Here is an 8,143-nt window from a genome sequence, read left to right on the forward strand (position 1 = left end):
TTAGAAAGCCGTAGGCCATAATTATGGCAGCCTTGCCTTTGGCTTTCTAATATTTAGTATTTGAGATTTTATATTTCGTTTTTTCGTTGTTTTCCATAGTTCGGAGGAGAGATAAACTGTAAATTATTAGTTATACCTAGCTCTACTTTTAAACAGATTATATAAAGTTTGTTTTTTAAAGTGGACAGCGAAACGATGGAAAAAAGACTTCAAGCTTACCCATACATTTCTTTTTTCAAAAAATGTGAAGGTACTTGTATAATTAACAATACTTATTCTCCATTACATACCTTATCTTCAATTATATTAACATCTTCGTCGTTTTGCAAGGAATAGATTTAAGTTATATAAGAATTGAATGGCTGTGTCTGTTGGCGGCTGCACACATAGCTTTCAATTTAGCAACAGAAATGAAGAGATTCGCCGACACTGGAAAGGCGTAAAACAATTTTCATGGACCCTTAGCGGTAACTAACCGAGCTCAAGTCAGGGTTGCCAGGACTAAGAAACTAGAAAGTTTTCTAGAAAGAGTTTGAATGAATACGAAAGTTGAGTGCGATTGTTACTTGAAAGCTTAACAATTGGATCAAAATTACAATGATAATATGAATTGGTATTGAGCTAGGAGGTAACTTAGACAAAACCATTGGCAAAAGTTTGTAAGGATAATGAAGGCAGTTGATTGTCATAATTTGGTCCTACTAAAATTTAAGCACGGCTCTATCGATCCCTGTATTTTTTATTTTTGAATTAGTCTGTGGAAGGTAAGTAAAAATGGATTACGGGAAAAATACTTATTTGTTTCAATCTGTAGTTTACGGATAGTTTCAAGATGGATGTTCATATTGCATTAAGTAAGGGTAATTGTAGATCAAGCAAGCAGTCGGTGAGCTTGGAATCCAAACGGAAAAGTAAGAAATGAGTATAATACGCAATAAAAAAAATCTGTCTATGTTCCAGTTTAAAATACATTAAGTAACATTTAAAAATTTAAGAATTTATATCATATAAGCTAGGCTTAAAAACAGTAGTATGAAAAGACGGAGCAGCCCTAAAGGAGGCTCCAATTGGCTGTCTGGCTAAGTGCCGTTGCCTGTGGGCTAATTAAAACATCAACTCAGGCAGCGGCCATGTTGCCCCCGACAGATAATCTTTCATATTTTGTCTTAGCTGTCAAAAGATGCCTTCGGCGTATGCCCTGGCCTGTCATCTTTGCTCAATTTAGCCTGCAGGATGTAAATCCTTTTAGAAATTAGTCTACCTGGAAGCTTAATGTAGAAGAATTAATTAATGTTGAATTTAATGATTACTTTGCATTTGTAATTATTTTTTCTAATAAAAGATTTTTTTATAAATATTTGCGAGTTGTTGTCACATGGTGTTGTTTATATTTATTTGACAAAAGTACAAAATTGCTTTTGCCTCGTGGTTGGGTTTCAAATAATAATTATATTATGTATCGATATACTGCGCTAGGTTATGATTCAGCCTAAGTTTTTCCTTTCGGTTAGAGTAAGGTTTTCTAGTTAAAGTATACCTAATTGTGTCGATAGATGGCGTTGCTCGCCCGTTCTGAATCGCGTTCTACTTTCATAACTCGGTTCTATTGTAGCTTCTGCACACTAAAGCGACGCCTTAATATGCATAGTTAACTAATGTTACGCACCTTTTATAATAATATAACCTTTGTATACATAGAATTAAGTCTTTTTCACTTTAAGTCACTTATAGTGATAAACTAATGTAATCTGTCGTTTGGTAAATTATTGTCAGACTGATTGAAAAAAATATGAAAATCATTATGAAGTAAAGAGGCATATATATATGTATATACGTAAGGAGTCAACAAATCTGTCAATAAGCTGTTTCGTACGTCGTAGAATCCACGAAACTTTTTATAAATACTACAGAAAAATTGATACAGGTGCACTAAGGGAAATTATAATAATATAATCAGTTGAACTGGATGACACTTGACGCCAAATAACATAGGTTAGACAAAAGTCAGTCTCAAAGCTCAACATTCGTTGCATTTTCTGCACAGCCTTTTCTCGTAATTAACCGTTCGCATAATTGTTGGCAAAGGCAACATCTTATACAGCCTAGATGATTTGATATCTCGATCACTCGTTATAGTGTGTTACCTTTTCGAATGACAAATGAATCGATATCGCAGTGAGGGCGTGCGCTGATTAGTTATAGGTGGCACTTGGCCATTACGCAGCCGCGCCCACTCACAACTGAATTTAAATTAACTTCAGCCCCTACTTCTTGTTCTAGAATGATTTTCACTTAAGCGATGTCACGAGGATTAAGGCGATTGTAACATCCACAAAGTAATTTTAAATTGTAGAGCTTTCTAGCATAGCAATTCTCCTGGGTACGGTAAATAAATTATTTTTTTTATGTACGAGTCTAAATCTGGAGAAATATCAGCATGTGCTGCAATATAGTACCTAATTTTGAATGCACTTATAAACGATTCTAACGGTCAAATATAAACAATTAATTCGAAATATATTAAAACGATCTATAATGTGGAATAGAAATAAAATTAGTTTCATTTAATGATGGCATTAAAAATATCCCTGAACAAATAATAAAGACAACTCGATTCTATTCATTTTCGATTCGCGATTAATGAGAACCAATAGTAGTGTCCACGATTTATGAGATTAATCGACTATTGCGAGGAATAAGAATGATTTAGGTTTTAATCTTATGATTCCGAATCGGATTTGTTGTTGGTTTATAAAAATAAATAATTGGTACTTCGTGTTTAGTATCGCGGAGAGAATTATTATATTTTCAACTGCTGTTATTAATACGGGCTGATTTTGATACGCGATCAAATTGAGTATATTTGATTGAGGTTGTATTGGAGTTGGTATTTTATAGCGTCTGAAGCCTGGTTTACTTAGCTTACAGCGTACTGTGATTAATTTTATTTGTTCTTGGTACGACTTGATGTTCAAGGTTTGACTTGATTTAAGTATCAATATGAATGCACTGATAAAATAAAAGAGAGACATTGAAAGATAAAGATCGATTCATATTGGCTAAAGAAACTCATTGATTTGTGTTATATAACTATGTGTTCTAAAAATACATTAGAAGGACCTTAATAAAAAAAGAAGAAATAATCTAAATTAAAATCCCCAATCTAAAGTAATGTAATGTATTTAATAGTAATTTCAAGTTTTTCTCAGCTGGTTTGTAACGAAACATTTATTCAGTCCGCGTAGTTATTTCAACGACCAACAAAAACATTTGATCCAAGTCATAACATTCACTCGCAACAATTTTTAACCCTTCCGTTACCTAGATAAAATCAACAGCTTAGGTGGGCAGGCCTGGTCAGTAAGACCGAGCGGGGTATGCGAAGAATCTAAATTGGGCCGAAAGGGTGAACTGGGACTTACCACTTTTTCAAGGGATATTATCGCAGAAGTGGGAAAGAGACGCCGTTATAAGCTGTGTAGTGTTGTCCCGCTTCCACAACTGCAATAATATAACTTTAAGATGTGCTGGTAGGCGCTGGCATGCCATCGATCAGATAATTAAAAGTAAATTATGTTTAATTCATGTTTTGTGGTCAATTACTCGTTTTGTAAGCAGCGGTTGTGCGTGGTTTCCGTTGCGTATTAATTATGACAAATTGGCCTGTTTTTGAACTGTGATTATTTAAAAATGACGAAATATAATTTGGTGTGTTTGATGCTGCTGGTATTGTGAGAGGAGTGGTGATGCATGTTGGATGTAATGCCGCTGAAGACTTCATCATAGTCAATAAATAAAACTGTGATCTATATCTAAGTAATCACGGTGTTTTTAAAGACGTTTTCTAAATAAATTATTTAACACTAGCTGTTGCCCGCGACTTCGTCCGCGTGGTTAGAAGATATAAGTTATAATTTATACCTGCCTTCTATCTATCTTGTAGGATTCAGTCAGCGTTTGCAATGTAAGCGCAAAAAATGTGTTTTTTTACGACCTCACATTAGAAACCTCGAAAATTGTAGCCTGTGTTATTCTGATGTATAAGCTATATTGTGGTAAAGTTTCATTCAAATCCATTCATTAGTTTTTACGTGAAAGAGTAACAAACATCCATACATCCATACTTACAAACTTTCGCCTTTATAATAGTAGTAGGATATGATTGCTATTGATATATAACGTATTTACATAATATGATTACTTTCCATTATTTCCGTAGTATGTTCCAACTCTTAAGTTATTTCTCTCTTCATTTGCATACCATACAAATTATTCATTATATTCACAACTAAACGACGATCCAACTTAATGTAATGTTTTAATTACTTTAAAAAATATAAATGATAGTTCCTCTTTTACTTTTTAATAGCCTACGTAAATATCATCCCGACAGCGTCATAATTAACCAAATAATTGTACAATTGCGAACAATAACACAACATTTCGAGCAATAAATATTCACTAAAAGTCCATTTAATGAACGAACAATTGCAAATTGGTTGAAAATACCTCAAACCGTTATACGGTAACAAAGTAATAGTGTGTTTAAAAAAATGGAAGAAATACCAAGAAGGTTTTCATATAACTGGCTGCTAAGAAGGTTTATATGTCAAAATGGCGCTGGTACAACGAGACCCCTCGGAAAGTATGGGGTTAACGTGTTAAAATAACCGATATTGATGACTAATATTCACTATCATTTTTTTTCCAATAGGATACTATGCTCTTAGATGAATCATTAATTTATCTACAATATCGGGATGAAACGGAAAATTCCTTCGAAATTCGGTTTTCGAGGTGATGTTTATAATGTCTTCAAATTAAATTTCATTAAGTATGATTTTTAATTTTTAACATTCCATGTTATTTTAAGTTTACTTCTTTTTGGTACTACTGGCTCAAAGTTTCTGTGAAATAAAAAAATCACGTGCCCAACAATGGCAACAACTTAGAATTTCAAAAATATGTCAAACAAAATTAACCAGCAAGCTTACCAATTAAGGAAAAAGGAACTTAAATACATCACAACTATGTAAACAAATTAGGCTGGCATGGGCGGGAGCAGGGCTCAAGCAAGACTGGTCCCATCGCACCATAAGTTAGTCAGACGAGCATCATTACGAATAAACTGACCAATTACAATAAATTACTGACCGCAAACAGTAGTAACGACCATTTTGGTAAATATATGTACTTGTAATAAAAGTGTTTTGTGGAGGGAAGGTTTTTTGTTAGCACTTCCACTATTGGCTGTCTAGTTTCTACCGGTGTTGAAGTTTTAACTAACAACAACTTACCTTTGAACATTAATATATAATGTTTAATTTAGATTTTATCTTCCAATGCTGTAGTTTTTGAGTGAATTCTGTATTGTTTGCATATTTTTCATTAATTAACGAAACCATCGACACTTTATTGATTCGGTACTTCTACATTTTTACCGACCGATGCTATTAAACTTTTTAGAAAATCAAAAACTTGATAATACCAGCTTTAGAAGAAAGAAAATATCTCAATTATTAGATCATTTAATTATTATTTATTTACGACTGAATGTATGAAATTAAATCAATGATAAATGAAGACTAGACTAAATAACCTGCCTAAACTGGATAGAAGACTAGATACCTAACTGAAGCTGAAGCTGTATTTAAAATTTCATCAAAATTGGACTTTCAAAGCATATCCTCGAAGCCGGTATAACAAGTTATTAAAAATACATACATTTGTTAAATACGTTCATAAATCAATCTCCAGGGGTCAACACTCAGTATTCCACACCACAATATCAACTAGCTCTCAAATAAACGAGTAATTAAGGTACAGGGCGCGTTCGCGGCCCGCGACGGCATACAAATATCTACATTTAAAAGCATTATCCCTTATTATACGCCAAGTTTTTAGCTGCAGGGACCAATTAGCGAATGGTGCAGGAAGCTATGGAGGTTGCCCACGGCATATAAGGACATATGATAAACTTTATAGCTGGATGTCTTCATAGACTTTCAACGGCTTTCAATCGTGGGTCTAGAAGCATTTATTTTGAAGTTACTTTATTGATGTGGAGAGATGTTCATAATTGCGGATTTTATATATTTTGTTTTTATTTATTGCAAGGAAAAGTTTATTATTCGTTCGGAACTGACTGGTTTTAATTTTTATAAGCGTTAACGGATTATTCAATCTAAGTAATCCGATTGAGTATCGAAACAGTTTTGGATTTTAATTTTAAACTAAACTATCTTTTCCGAATTTTAAATAGAAATGTGTAGAAATACATTTTGCTGAAAAAAAATCCTGCTAACTTTCATTTGCTACGAAAACCATTCAAACCATATCTTTTGATTCTCAAAGATCTCAAGCTGCTTTCTTCTATCACTTTTCAAGATACATTTACATTTTCGTATTTTAACCTTGAATCCTGATATAAATTTATATTGTAGGTAATTTTTATTTTGTATGACTTGAATTACTCTGCGTAAGCTGTGGTTGCTTGTAATTGTTGTACATAAAGCTCTAGTTTTAAGTTCCAATTCCTCTTGAGTATTCTATAATCATTTCTCTTTGTTAGCACTCCTAAAGACTGAAAAATAAATAAATAAAATCTTACTTTAAGCGGAAGTCCTGTTTGTCAAATCATTTCGATTATTTCATTATGAACCTGAAATACCAAGGGTTTTTGAAATATAAAATCAAACCGCAACATTGTACTAATAACGAATTTATAATTTAATCAATAATTTACAAATGCTCCGTCGACCACTCCTATTTTTAATATAGCTGATTAAACATAGATTCAAATTATTCCTGAATTACTTTTTAATTACTAAGTAGGTATTTTGTACAGATTATAAATGACAGAATTGTTACGAACAACGACAATGTTATTTTTATTATAACACAGTTTCTGTAATGTAAAGACTGCATTGTCCATGACAAAAATAATATTGTTCTTTGTGTTGTTCGTAAGAAATAGTTCTAAATAAACAAGGAATAAATATGCATGTTCTTTTTAATTAATATGACACAAAAGCGAGTAAAATTAACACTTTCAAGAACTTACTGTGGTAAAATTATGGCTAAATAGATACATGGAGATCTTAATTTGGTTATGATACCATTTCATTTTCTCGCTCAAAAAGTTTATTTTCTCATACCATGTCTTTAACTAATTCAAAAGACTCAGATATTTGAAGACTGCCTAAGCGAAAGAGACAGGTAAGTTAATAATATAAATAGTTTTCAATAATATGAAGGGAAATAATATTCAATAAACAGACAACACATTGATATAAAAAAACTTAAACACTTGAAAATTTCCACCCAGTTGTCTTGACCGTGATCGGCCTTAAAAATTAAAAAAGAAAGCCATCATACCATAACCAATATAAGTTCGCCGAATAGTAAGGTAGGTCACAATATCTATGATCAGTGATTTGTATTAAAAAATCTAATGCATTAGAAATATACTTAAGTAATATGTACTCAATCTTACGTATACAATAATTTATTTAAATATTATTTACAATACTATTTGCACGTCAGTAATATTACTTAAAATATTAAGTACTCCACTTATAATTATTTTCCATGTAGTATTGAAATCGTTTAGCAAGTATACGTAAAGTATTTTAAGGATTGTCTATGGCAAAGAGGACTTTCATAGGAAAATTTGTCTGTGAATAGTTAGGGCATAGTAAATTTTGCTGTCGTAGTCAAAAAATTCGCTACATAAAAAATCTATAAATTTGTGTGTTGAAAAAATATATATTATCAGAAGCATCTGACCAACTAATCCCAAACTCTAAGAGTTTAAAAATGTGTTCTTACTCACATTTTCAAATGAAACCGTTATTTAATTTTGTCATCGTCATTGAAGCCTGTACTATGAATTCTTAAAACAAAACTGTTGGTATTGTCAAAACGAGATAGCGAACGACATAGCGTAGCGATGTCTCGCTCTTACAATAGCACCAACCTTCTTTTAAGAGTTTATAATGGAGAAAATATAGTTGCAAAATAGTACATCAAAAGTGTTGCTTAAGCAGAACTTATTTACATTTTCTATTCCGTAATACATTTAATAAGAAATTGCACTTATAGAGAGTTTTATTCGGTTTACCAGTAACCTTAGCTACGTGGA

At 32.2% G+C, this 8,143-nt stretch overlaps 1 protein-coding gene across 1 annotated transcript in view; it reads left to right on the plus strand.

The window, feature by feature from the left end:
• Window positions 1-8,143, plus strand: part of LOC113495086 — a 91,942-nt gene that overhangs the window by 7,429 nt on the left and 76,370 nt on the right. The window lies entirely within an intron of this gene.

This window comes from Trichoplusia ni, chromosome 6 (genome assembly GCF_003590095.1).
Source record: "Trichoplusia ni isolate ovarian cell line Hi5 chromosome 6, tn1, whole genome shotgun sequence".
Lineage (NCBI taxonomy): Eukaryota > Metazoa > Arthropoda > Insecta > Lepidoptera > Noctuidae > Trichoplusia > Trichoplusia ni.